This window comes from Cupressus sempervirens, chromosome 5 (genome assembly GCF_028749045.1).
Source record: "Cupressus sempervirens isolate cs-2001-9-10 chromosome 5, ASM2874904v1, whole genome shotgun sequence".
NCBI classification, from domain to species: Eukaryota; Viridiplantae; Streptophyta; class Pinopsida; order Cupressales; family Cupressaceae; genus Cupressus; species Cupressus sempervirens.
Genome location: NC_143122.1, coordinates 798,405,488 through 798,420,123, shown reverse-complemented (window position 1 = coordinate 798,420,123; position 14,636 = coordinate 798,405,488).

The window sequence follows — 14,636 nt, the reverse complement described above, 5'->3', positions numbered from 1 at the left end:
ATTTATTGCATTGGAGTCCTTGCTATGGCTTCCATATTGTGATCTCACATACATGTGGATGGTAATAAAAATATTTTACTTTTATCTTTTCCTTTGTAGTAAATCTTGTCTTTAGTTGTGTGTCAACCTTTATCAATTATGGTCTCTTGGATGTTATAAAGCTTATCGATAACTTCAAACATTGATTGATAAAAACCTTTTGTTTGATGACTGATCTTTTTAGTGATGCACAATAATTTGTATTTGTTGTTGTTTGATTGGTATTATTATTATTGATTTTTAAGGACACTCAAATATTTTCATTACGTCAAACCCATCAACAATATAAATGTATGACAACTCATGCCTTGCAAGGTATATAGCTTCTTGATCAATCCATTATGTAATGGCTTCTAAGTGATCATGTCAATACTAACTCCTAACTGGCACAACTCCTAGAGAGGAGAAAAATCATGATGTTTTGACCAACTTAGTTACTCTTTCATGGTAAAAATATATTAGGAGTGTTGAAGTTGATAAAAGGTCTATTGGAAATATAGGATAGGCTAGGTTACTGAGAAGGGAGGGGTGAATTAGGAACCAATAAAACTTAATCTTATTGCACCAAATAATCCTTCATATATATTTTGATCTAATTGCATGCATGAAAGACTGAAAGCATTAAAACATTCATAACACTTTGACACAAGATATGGTGACCCAAAAACCTTTCAAATAGAAAGTAAAACTGGGGTGGGGATGATACCCACAAGCTTTAGTACTGCAGTATAAATTTGGCTTGTTAAGGCTTATAATTGATCACTTTTGATGAACTACCCTTTTAGGAGCAATAAGGATTGCTAGGTCCACCTTGATAAAGGATTTACAAAACATACAATGAAGTATGCACTCGGTAAAGAGATTTGCAAAAGACAGTTAAGTCTACCTTGTGAAAGGATTTAATTGATACACCTATTAGGATGAACCAGTGGTTGATCTCTGATTTGCTGGTCGAGATTCCTTTGAAGTGTAATTATCACCTTGTTGTGATAGATAAATCTTTTTTGCTCCTTATACTACTTGTAGCCTTCTTAATTCGCACTTCTGCTATGTTTGCTTTCCAATTTCATTCTTATCGTACTCATGTTTGGATGTGATAGAATACATTACATATATATCAATCCAAACTACAATTTATCAAAGTTGGCTACAATAAAAGTTTCACCAAAATACATAAAGTCAGCTCAACTGCTAGCACTCGAGTTCTGAAGACAAACTCGGTGAGGTTCTAATACTCGACAATCATTATCAACACTCGACATCATCATGCTCTCAGTAGACATAGAATCTCGATTCATACTAATCACTTTGAAGTAGTCTGAACTTGGTCAACACTGGCGACTCAATAAACATTGTGAAACTCGACATATAAACTGAATCACTTGGTTGACACTGCATGGCTCGGTCAGCACTAACACTGTGAGCTCGGTATAACCTGAATCACTTGGTTGACACTTCCTAGCTCGGTTGACACTAGATTCACATCACTGATACTGCGAACTCAGTAAACACTGGAGACCATGGTTGACACTGTACAACTCAGTTAATACTGTGAAGCTTGGTTTGCATAGTTACTCATCGACTCAGTAGATACTACTTGGTGTGAACTGAATACTAATTCTAGAACTCGGTAGCAACTATAAAACTCAGTTAACATTATAAACTACAAAATAAGCTTAGTAGTTACTAACCATTTGACTAAGTGTGAGTCACTAATGAACAAACTTGAACATAATGTCAAAAAGATCAACCCCACAACTCCCAAGAATCACTTGCATACAAACACCTATTACAGAAAGAGAGAATTAAAAACTACGGAGGCTGGAATTCATAAATCTGTAGATGACACATTCTTAATGAGCAAAAGAGAAATTATTATTAATCAAAACTGAATTAATTTTTAAAAATTACAATGAGAGATCAACCCTTATAAAAGGAGATCAAAACCCTAAAAAGTAAAACTAGGTTGAATAATAATAATTAATCATTATATGTCTAAAGTTTAGCTTAGGTAAAATAAAGTTAATCAGAAAATATCTAATTACTCTAACACTCCCCTTTTTGATAAACTTAGGGAGTAGCTAAAAATCTAGAAACTACTATTGAAAGTAAATGTGGGTCCCAACAACAAGGCCTATTGAGATACCCAAGCATAACCAAATCTCTCTAAAGAGGACAAATAGAGAAAACCACATGGGAAAACCAATGAATCCATTCCAAAACTCCCTTGCACTATTTGAAAAAATAGGTTGTCCCCCAAAATAGTGCAGATGCCAGAAAAAAGTGGCGTTCTTATCAAAAAAAGAGGTAGGGTTGGATCGTTAACATGAGTTGACCAAAATTTTGGGGGCTTTGTCAAAGGAGTAAACCAATGCTAATAGAGAGGGATTGATGAGGTGCATGATTGGTGGGACCAACTAAGTGCAAAATAGTGGTGAATACCAAAGAAATATAGTGCCCCATAGCTCTCACAGAGCCTGTATTCTTGAGTGGCCAATACATGCTAGCGTCTCTTCCCTTCCAAGGTGTAGGGTTCAAAAAGTTGACGCCAAAAGAAAAAAAATACAATGTATGGTGGCAACCTCGGTACCTATGTGCACAACCATTAAAGGACCAACTTTGACACTTGCATCGATTCCAAAACTCCCATGTGTTATTTAAAAAAATAGGTTGTGCCCCAAAATAGTGCAGATGTTAGAAAAAGTGGTGTTATTATAAGAAAAAAGAGGTGGGGTTGGATCCTTAACATGAGTTGACTAAGGGCTTTAACTTGTTATTATTAGCCTTGATTATGTAGTAACTATTGGGTTTTAGGGTCCCTGCAAAACCTGTTTATCTTATCAAAAAGATGGGTTGACCAAAATTTTGTGGGCTCTGTCAAAGGAGTACACCAATGCTGGTAGAGGGGATTAACAAGGTGTGTGATTGGTGGGAGTAACTGATTGCAAAACAATGGTGAATCCCAAAGAAAGTGCCCCATAGCTCTCATAAAGCCTGCATTCTTGAGTGCCCAATACATGATAGTGCGTATTCCCTTCTAAAGCATAGGGTTCAAAAAGTTGACACCAAAAACCAAAGAAACAATACAAAGTATGGTGGAAGCCTTGATACCTATGTGCACAACCATTAAAGACTAGCTTTGACAACGCCAATGCGATGTTAGAGGAACTGTAGGGACTTAAAAAATAATAAGATTCCTATTTTTTGTGTAATAAAAAAAAACTTGCACCTCCTTCAAATTACATGCACTTTTAAAAGCAATTTTTGTATTTTTATTATTTTTTACCAAATAACACTAATAATAAATTCATCACTTCACAACATTCATGCCAAGCATGTATGACTTGGGTGCAAAAAAAAAATTGCCTCATAAATAACTTTGTCCAAATAGGACAAATTTTTTATGGAAATGAGGATTTTCGGATGCTATGAGCACAATGGTGATGTTTGCTTAGGCTCAAAGTGATTAGAAATAGAGGTCCCCTAGATATAATACAAAAATCTTAGTAGAAAATAGATTTGAAAACCAATGTCAAATCTCTCACGAAGAGAACAAATGCATGAAGATTTATAGCTCTGACACCATGTTGAAGTTGATGAAAGATCAACCCCACAACTCCCAAGAATCACCTGCATGCAGAAACCTCTCACAAAAAGAGAGAAGCAAAAGCTATGGAGGTTGGAATTCTCAGATTTACAAAGGAGACATTCTTGATGAACAAAAAGAAAATTTGATATTAATCAAAAGTGAATGATTTTTTTAAAATTACAATGAGAGATCAATTCTTATAAAAAGATATCAAAATCATAAAAAGTAAAACCTAGGTTGCATAAGAATATTTAATAAAAGAATAAATTATTATATGCCTAAAGTTTGGCTTAAGTAAGGTATAGTTGATTAGAAAATATCTAATTACTCTAACAAGGAGGATAGAGATATGACTGAAGATACTGTGTATTTTTAGTACAAGTTCTATTCCCATATTTTACTGATCTATTGAAGATAATGTATTGATCTATGTAATAGGTTTTATAAAATCAATAGTCAGTTAAATGTTTAAGGTAGTTAAAATTCTTAGTAGTCCATTTATGATGCTCAGGGATCTATCTAACACCAATTAACTAGAAATTACTAGAGTCAATTGTAAAGCTTAACCAAATGGTATATGTATGCTAGAATGTTGCAACTCAAAGGAACTATATTGATACATCCTGAATCACTAAAATATAATACATATTTACATATTTGAAGAACTTTATATTTTTCACTGTGTCTAGTAAATACTCCAATCTATCTTCATATGAATACAACACTTGAAGTCAAATTATAGAAGCCTATCAAGTATTCCAATACATACAAATAAAGGTGTATTGAATTGAAACTACTACTCTAGATATCAAGTTGTGTATGGAAGACTATTGTCTTAGCTATCTTCAGAGACTTTATGCTAAAACATATTTAGTCACAGACAACATAAAGTAAATATTCTCGATCGTTAGTTGTTGTAGTTTGTGCCTAATTTCATAGATAAATCTACTTCAAATTAGCACCAAATCAGATTTAAAAAAAAAGGTAGAACAAGTGCTTCCTTACTTTAATTTTAAGCACAAATTTTGAAGAAAAATTATCAAAGTCATGTGTCGATGAAAAGACAACAAAAATTGTGATCTTATGTAAATGGGATTTGATAGGAGTGTTGAAAACAATTGATCAATTGTATATTGTCATTGATGTTACAAAAAATGTTGTATCTTTACTAGCTAGTGTCTGTCGAGCTCACTTGGGTGATGAAGACAATTTCTAGTATTTGTCAAGCATTCCAGAGTTTACCAAATTCAAAAGACAGTATCTAACAAGTTCACTTAGGAAGCAAAGAGAAGTTCATAGAAGTTCAGCATTAACCGAGCTCACTCGGTTCACAAAGGAAAGTTGGCATGGAGCCAGTGTTAACCGAGCTCTCTCGGTTACCAAAGGAAGTTTACGAAGTTGCAATGTTAATCGAGCTCACTTGGTTAACACAGGAAAATCATTTCAAAGTTCATGTCTACTGAGCTAGGTCGACTAACAAAGGATTTTCTTATTTTGGCATATTGAGTTTAATGAGTTTGTTTAATAGTTCTAGCCAACTGAAGAGATGAATATTAATTGTTGTAAGTTGTATTCAAGCCGACTTAATAATAAATATGATATAACTATAAGGTTGAGTTGAGGATTGAAAAAATAAGAATAAATAGAAGATAAGAAGATGCTTAAGGGAAGTACATTGGAAGGATACACAAAATATCCTTGTTGAGCGGCAAAGATATATTTGATCAGGAAGGATTAAGTATTCAAGCTAGATTTGAGATCTAAAATCAGCCACTCATAATAGGGTGATTAAAACATTTAACAGGGTCACACCTAATAGTGTGTTTTGTAACCTTTAATAGGGTTGGCTCCTAATAGGCTCACTTCAGAAGATTGAAAAACAATAACTAGTTGCAATTGGTGGTTTTACCAAATTGGGTTTCCATGTTATACTTTGGTGCCTCTTGTGTTCAAGTTATTTCTTTTATGTGTATGCAACTAAGTTAATTAAGGTTAATAACACTTAATATCATAAGATCTATATGTTCAATATTTATCAAGTTACAGTTGATATTACAGTACTTGCTGAGTGACAACAATTGTTAGTGTTAATCAAGTGCATGTGTGTTAATCGAGTATCAACGGTAACTCAGTTTCATCAAAGTTTATGTTTTGATTTGTATTGACATCTAAGGGATATGGGATTTATTTTTGTGGTAACTGATTCACCCCTCCCCTCTCAGTTACTCCTCTTATATTTCCAATGATTGGTATCAGAGCTTTTGGTGCTTGCAAAGAAGGTTCCAAGGATCTAAGCTAAAGATCAAGATGTCTTACAGAAGAGAGATTCTCAAGTTGAACAAAGATAACTTCGAGGCATGACATGAACTTATGAAGCTATGTTTGGAAACCATCAGTGCCTCAGGCCTGAAATATCTGAACAACTAGCACAAGGCACCTACTGTAACTTTGACTGTGGAAGAAATTGTTGAAAAGAAGAATAATAACATAATGATGATTGGCATTGCTTCTACTCTTAATTGTGTTGAATTGGATGAAGTCAAAGGTTGTGCTACTGCTCATGAAATCTGGATCAAGATGAAAGATATCTATGGAGGAGATGATAATGTGAGAAGAGCTAAAGTAGAAAGCTTAAGAGGTCAGTTCGATCAAATGAAAATGAGAGAAGATGAAAACATTACAAAATATGTTGAAAGAATCAAAGCAAGTGCAAGTGAAATCAATAAGATAATAAGTGACTTTATAATTAAATCAATATGATTTAACTACTAAGAAAATACTTAGATTATAACACCCCCCTTAAGATAAACTTAGGGAGTAGCTAAAAACCTAGAAACTACTACTGAAAGTAAATTTGGGTCCCGACAACAAAGCCTGATGAGGTACCCAAGCACAACCAAATCTCTGAAAAGAGGAGAAATAGAGAAAACCACATTAGGAAAACCCTACTCCAAAAAGAGATGGAAATAATGCTAAAAAGAACTAGTGAAGGACTAAAGAATACTCCAAACTAGGGAATGTCCTAGAAGATAGGAACAAAAGATGATCATGAAGAACACCACTGAAGCATGGAGCTGCAAACACTGCCAAACTACTGATCTGAAGAACCTCCACTATATAGAACATGACTAGGTAGGGAAGACTAAGTCTAAAGAGATGATTAATCGAAGATGGAAGTAATCTTCATGGCCTCCAAAAAGAGGAATGGAAGAATGTCTATATGGTAAAGATCCATCTCATAGAAATGCATAAGTATCTAGCCACTACAATCGCCTAGTACATAGGATCAAATACTGAATATATAGCTCACTCAATTGAACCAAGAAAGCAATAGAACCAATATAACCCCCTATAATGCTGAGAAGTAAAATATGTCATGAGGCTAATGTCAAGGAAGGAATAGATATGTATGTACTAAGGTGATCATTCTTAGATATGTCATGAGGCCAAAGTCAAGGAAGGAATACATATGTATGTACTAAGGTGATCATTATTAGATATGTCATGAGGCTAATGTCAAGGAAGGAATACATATGTATTTACTAAGGTGATCATTCTTAGATATGTCATGAGACTAATGTCAAGGAAGGAATACTCATTGACAAAGGTAGATGGTAAGCATGGGTAAGATATCAACCCCCTGTGGAACTTTAATCAGAGTAGTGCATGTGTAATAAGACACAATCTATGGTGAATCTTAAGAATACAATAATTTGTATGAGTGTCCTTAGATGACACTACTCGAATTAGAAAGCAAAAAAAGAAAAAATAAAGTGAAAAATGTATAAATTGAATATGACACTTTATCTCAGTGGATTTACAAAATGCATACAGATGATGTCTACAAAGACTAGAAGAGATATAATATTGATTTAATAGATAGTACAACCCATGACAAATAATCTAAAGTAACAAACTTGATTCCTATACCTGAAACAACCAAGATATATACCAAAATACAAAAAATTCAAAATACTAAATAGAATATTCTTGGAGCGTAATCTAGAAAACAACCAGGATCACTAGAAAGAAAGCTGAAAGACTTTTCCAATGATATAAAGAATTTTGAAATTAGAGATCAGATGCTCAATATATGTCACCTAGAGTGCAAAAATAAGCTCTTAACTTTGATATTAAAAAGCTATAAAAAAATATCAAAATTGAAAATTACTAGTACTACTATGACGGGCTTGGAACCAGCTTTTTGGCAATATCTTGTTTGTGGAAAATGGGGTATGTATGCCCAAGATATGAGCAAAAACGTAAAGGGAGGTCAAAAATTATAGCCAAAAGGCCAACTAGGTGTGATGATGTAGGTGTTGATGTTAGAAAATGATGAGCCTAAATTTGATGGTCAAATGGTTGTCAAGATAAAAAGAAATGCCTAAACAATGACCCACATGCCCGAAAAAATGTTGGTCATCGAAAAAAAGACCATGTGCCCGAAAAAGGAGAGGATCAGTGCTGGCCATAAAACAACATATGCCTACCATAGAAACCCCCATAAATAATTGACAAAAAAAAAATGTCAATAAAAGGGCCAAATCACCTAAGCAGAGAACAAAACCAACTTGATATGACATAGGAAAACCACCATCCAAAAACCTGCAATAAGAAAAGACTTAAAACTACCTCTCAAGAACTGAAACCACCCACACATAACACAAAACTTGGTTATGATACCATGTTGAAGTTGACGAAAGCTCAACCCCACATATCTCAAGTATCACTACCTACAAACACTCATTACAAAAAGAGAGGAGCAAAGCTATGGAGGCTGGAATTTACAAATCCACAAAAGAGGGAATATTCTTGATATGCAAATTATAATTGCAAATTGTATTGAATGAATGAATTTCAAAGAGAGATCAATCCTAATAAAGAGATTGGTAAAACTTGAAAGGTAAAAACTAGGTTGCATGATAATAATTAGTAAAGTAATTAATTAAATTATATGCATGAAGTTTAGCTTAAGAAAACCAGAGATAATAAGACAATACCTTATTACTCGAACAAAATTCAATACCAATTACAAGAATATGATCAATAACATTGTTGATAACATGAAAGGAAGTGACATATAAAAAAAATGATGCATAATAGATGAATTTAGGATAGAAAAGTTAGTTGAGATAAGCTTTAAACATGAAAATAGATATCAATGGTTTAATGTTTATTATTCAAAACTAATTATCTTCTATTGATTTTTGAAAAATATGTCTTTTCCATATCCAGATCAAAGATAAAATCCTTACTATATCATGATGTAAGAATATATACATCAACCTACATATCATCACAAGAATATTTTGAATTTCAAGTTATAACATCAAGAAAATCCATGCCATATCTTCTAAAAAAAATCTAAAAAAATTCAAATTATCAAGTGAGTTATGAGGAGATTTTTTATAATATATACAATAATAATAACATCACCTGAATCAATGGGCAAGAGACTGCAACATAATGATAACTTGAGAGCCTTTCATGTGGGAGGTCTTGGGTTTGAATGTAGTTGAGTTTAACATATAATAATAATAATAATTAATGTCAACAAATAATAATAATTAATCTAGGCTTTGGCCCATTAGTGATTAAAAAAAATCACATGTATAAATATTGTTAGAGTCAAAGGTTAGTTTAATTTAATTTATTAAATTACCTTTACTCCCTTCTTAAGATTTCCCTTTATGCACTTGCATTTCCATTTAATAATTAATTAGTAATTATTAAATGCCATTTACCTCTTAGGGTTTCCCTTTTAGGCTTTCGGTTTCCTTCATAAGGATTGATTGGTTGTAAATTTATTCATTTTGTTTTGCACAAGTAAATTCACTTTTCTTGTTTATTGAGCAAACCCTTCTCTCTCTCTGTCTTTCTTACTTCCTTGTAATATGTTTTTTTGCATGAAGGATATTCAAGATCTATGAATTTTTTCATCATCAAATTCTACATGGTATTAAAGCCTTGCCTACGGCTACTTGTTCTTGTTTGAAGAAAAAGAAGAACAAGGGTTTGATAGAACATATCTAGCTATTTTCGGGTATTTTCTATGAAAAGAGAGGGGGTCTCTGATTTTTGGAGCACTTTGAGACCAAATAGACCTCACCATTGACTTCAAAAGATGTCAAAACCCCTATTTTCATATAAAATTTGTCGATTTTGGCCACTAGGCAAATGTTTTTTTGTCTACAAAGGCTGTATGACCCTTGACACACATTTCGAGGCCAATTTTTTAATTAAAAAATCAAATTTGTATTTTAAAAAAATGTGACTTGTTATAAAAATGTGTTGCTGGGCGATCCTTATCATGCCATCACAATGTCGCCCTCCAGCCACCGCGCCACCGTAGCACCATCCTCCACTCACCATGCCACCATAGAGCTGTCCTCCAATCATTGCACCCACGCACCACCTGAGTGCCTCTCCCGCACTACTTGCACTCTGCTTGGTCTCCAATGCTAACCTTGGGTCATATGGGGGGACTAGGGGCTTAAATTTAGCCCTTTTCAAACTTTTAAAAGGCTTTGTGTTTGTTTTTGGTTATACAGAGGCTCTGACAGTCTTTTTGCTCTAACTTGAGAATATAGGGGTATTTTTTTGATCTGAAAGAAGTGCCAAAAAAATGATTCAGAGACAAAGATGATGGTGCAGGTATTTTTTTAAATATTTTTCAAGTTTGGTACCTTTTTTTATTAAAGTCAGATGATGCTTTCTATCTTCCGGGGGCATAACTTGCTCGTTCTAGCTTTGTTTTATGATTTGAAAGAAGCGTCAAAAAGCTCTTCTTGAGCCCCATCTAGATTATTTGTTATTTTCATTAGTATTTCTTAAAGGTACATTTGATCCTCAACTAAATTCTTTTTTTCTCTCTTCTTGTTTACACATACCTTCTAACAGTTGGGGTTTGGTTTTTTGTATTGTGGGGGGGTGTTTTGTATTATTGTTTATGTTATTTATAACAAACCATAATTTTTTTCAAAAAATAATCCAACACCTTCTAAAACAATGGCTGAGACCTCTTCTTGTCTAGAACTTCTAACCCCTCATAACTATCACACATGGAAGATCTTGATGACATGACTTCTCAGGTCAAATTTAGATGCAGTGCAACTAGTTTTAAAGAGGCCTTTTGAGGTCATACAACAAAAGAAGAAGATGGATGAGGTAATGGGGTTAATTTATTTACATGTATTTGATAGTCTGCAGTTTCATCTTGATGGGTGCAATACCCCTCTAGCTATGTGGACCAAGCTTGATGGCTTGTTTGGTACCGTAAATGAGTCCATGGCACTTTATATTTAGGTAGAGCTTACCTCTATTGTACCAGATTCTTTTCCATTCTTTGAGGACTTCTTGATGAAGTTCAAACAACAAAGATCTTTATTGTAGGGTTGTGAGAAAACCAAGACTAATACTGAGTGCACCTACCTGATTCTTTCTAAGCTCCATGGAAAGTTTCAAATTTTTGCTTTTACCTTCTATTCCACCAAAGATGTTTTAGGTAATAGATTTAACATGCCATCTTTTGAGGTTTTTTGTGATCGTTTGACTTGAGAGCAAGCTAAGCTCTCTTTGTTGGATTCTCTCACAGACTCACAGACTTATGCATTGGTAGCTCGACCATCTTCTGGGATGAAGGAGAAGAAACAAAAGTCACATCCTACAGAGTCTCAGATTGATTCTAGTCCTCACATCACATTAGGCCTACCCCCTCCTAAAGCCATAAAGAATGAAGTGTACTTATTGTAATAAGCCCAATCATGATGATGCACGTTGCTATGAGAAGAAGTTAGATGGTTATGCCAAACAGGTTTCAGATTTGACAACTCTGCTTTAGAAGAGTAGCATTGATATTCCTTTTACTTCTCATAGATATTCTTCATCATCATCATTTCAATCAAATGGTAAAGATATAGGAAAGGGTCATGGACTATGTGAAACTACTATTCCACCCTCTTCTAGATGGTTACTGGATTTAGGTGCTTCATACCATATGCCATCTTCTTAGGATTTGTTCTCTTCTTTTAATGCTTCTCATACTCCACACATTTTGATGGGGAACAAAATTGTTATGACTATATGTGGGAAAGGTTCTATTGACATTGATGATGGTAAATTTCATGATGTACTTTGTGTTCCATCTTTGTCCTCTAACCTTCTCTCTATTTATCAAATTACACATAGTGGAACAGGGAAGATAGTTGAGTTTGGACAAGATTCAGTGCACATCAGAGATAATGAGATAAGCAATATTATTGCTACAGGTACTATTGATCATTCTTTTGGACTATACTCCTCCTCTCATTTTGATCCATCATCTCCACTATCAAAGACTTACTCATCTTATTCATGAGAATCTACTGAGGTGAAGTCAAGTCACTTGAACTTATGTGTTGTTCCTGAGACCAATGTTGTGACTTCTACACCTCTACCTCATGTTGAGATTCCATCCATTGCATAGGATTACTCTTCAACATTACCTACCATTGTAGCTCTAGTCATTGAGCCACCTATTGCAGTTGTTGAGGATATATTAGAAGACACACATCTCCTCTTAGATTGCAGATTCAACACACTTGTTATCCCACCTCTTGGAGATTCCATTTCAAGATTCTCATGTGTTCTCCTTTGAGCATCAGCTAGGACTTCTAGCTTCACCTTACATTCAGGGGTTTCACCCTTCTTGTCCACTACCTTTGTTTCTTTTAGATTGGAGCCATATTGGTATGTTCATCGATACATGAGTTATGCCATTCTAGGGGGGGGGGGGGGGGGGGGAGAATCTTCTATCATGGGGGGCTTTCATTGTACTTATGGTCTTGAGAGAGTCTCTTGAGATATTTCATTTGTGCATCATTTTCTATCTCTTTTTGGAGTAGGGTTTTTCCCACTAGGTTATCTCTGTTTCATAGAGATTTGGTTGTGATTGGGTTCCTCATCATGACTTTCTCTCAGGATCCAAGTTTTCTTTCAGCATTGCATCATAGTTTCCTTGCTTTTTCTGCATTATTTGGAACTACATTGTTGCTCATCTTAAGCAAGGGTGTTAGAGTAAAAGTATAATTTCATTTCATTTATTAAATTACCTTTACTCCCTTCTTAAAATTTCCCTTTATGCATTTGCATTTCTATTTAATAATTAATTAGTAATTATTAAATGTCATTTACCTCTTAGGGTTTCCCTTTTAGGTTTTTGATCTCCTTCATAATGATTGTTTGGTTATAAATTTATTCATTTTGTTTTGCACAAATAAATTCAATCTTCTTTTTTATTGAGCAAACCCTTCTCTCTCTATCTTTCTTACTTCCTTGCAATAGGTTATTTGCATGCAGGATATCCAGGGATCTATGATTTTGTTCATCATCAAATTCTACAAATATTACTAGAAGTATACAATGAGAACTTTGAGATATATTATGATATAGCGAGAGATAAAAAATTGCATAGATTATACAGTGAAATAAATATTCATCATTAGAAGTGTAAGGATATGATTTAAGAAGATGTATTTTAAGTGATTCTCAAACCTTGATAATAAAGATAAATAGAGAATAAATGGAGTTTGATAAATTTATATGTCAATGCTAGAAAAATGCAAGATAATGATATAATCATGTTAAAAAAGTGCTAAAAATATGCAAGGATTAAATAAGAAGCTAAAATATTAGGGTCATGACTTATACTAAACTTCCAAATTTTTTTCAATAGAATATTTCAACTAATCTAGATCGAATGAATTCTAGATCCTAGAATTCATTATTAGTCCCTGTCTTTAGGTAGAGACTTATATTTTAATATAATTTTCTCTAATTTATTTATGTTTGAGATGTTGTACAAGAAACCTTTTCCCTAAGTTAGTAGAAAATATTTTATTAAAATTATATTTCTATATATTTATTTCTATTTTCTGATTGACTCTCAAAATTCCCAATGGTTTTTTTCTTTTTAAGTGTTCAAAAATTGCGCATATTTAATTTTGATATGGTGAATACATTGCTAAGATAAAGCTATGTTAACATCTTTTATTAATTTTTTTTTTTTGACATTTAATATTTTTGAATTGGTTGTTCTAATTTTGTCGCATATATTGGTCCATATTATCCAGCCAGAATGATCAAGTTTTTGAAACATTTTCATTTTATCAAATAGGGTGCATATATTTATCCTTTACCTTTTATCAGACAAGGTACATCATTACCAAATCTAACACTATTTCCATAATTATGCACAAGAGAGTTGAACTTAATTTTGTCTCCAGTCATGTGATTAGAACAACCACTATCAATGATCCATCTGTCACTCTTGTTCACATAATAAACATATGCAATTGCCTCATCTTAATCATAATCATCCTTCATAGCAACATAGACAACTTCATCATCATGATCATCTGATTCTTCATTGGATTCTTCTTTAGCAATGTAACAAGCCTACTTTCCTTTATCTTTATAATCTTTTCTACTCTCATCTCTTTTACCTTTGTATTTGTCTCCACTTCTGTTGTTCTTCTTCTCTGGACACCTTACTACAATATGACCAACCTCATTATAATTGAAACACATGATAGGTAACTTACCTTTGTATTTCCCTTTGCCTCTATGAAATCTCCTAGTCATCAATGCTTCAAGCTCTTCTACATCATCTTCATTTGTATCACTATCACTAGAAACATTTTTGACCTTTTCCTTTCTCCTTTCTTTAGTCTCTTTCAGTGACAATTTAGCTTTGAAAGTATACTCAGCATTTTTTGTTTTGAAATTATCAAAATTTGAAAGCTCAAAAGTAGTAAGTCTACCAACCAATCCTTCAAGGGTCAGATCATTACTAGGAGTACATCTTAGTTCTTGTATAGAAGAAACTCTAATAACATAGATAGGCATCAGGGTTCTCAATACTTTTTAGATCATAGTCTCATCCTCAAGTTTTCCAGTTGATCCTCTAATGGCATTAACAACTTCCTTGACTCTAGCACAATACTGGACTATATTCTCACCTTCTTGCATT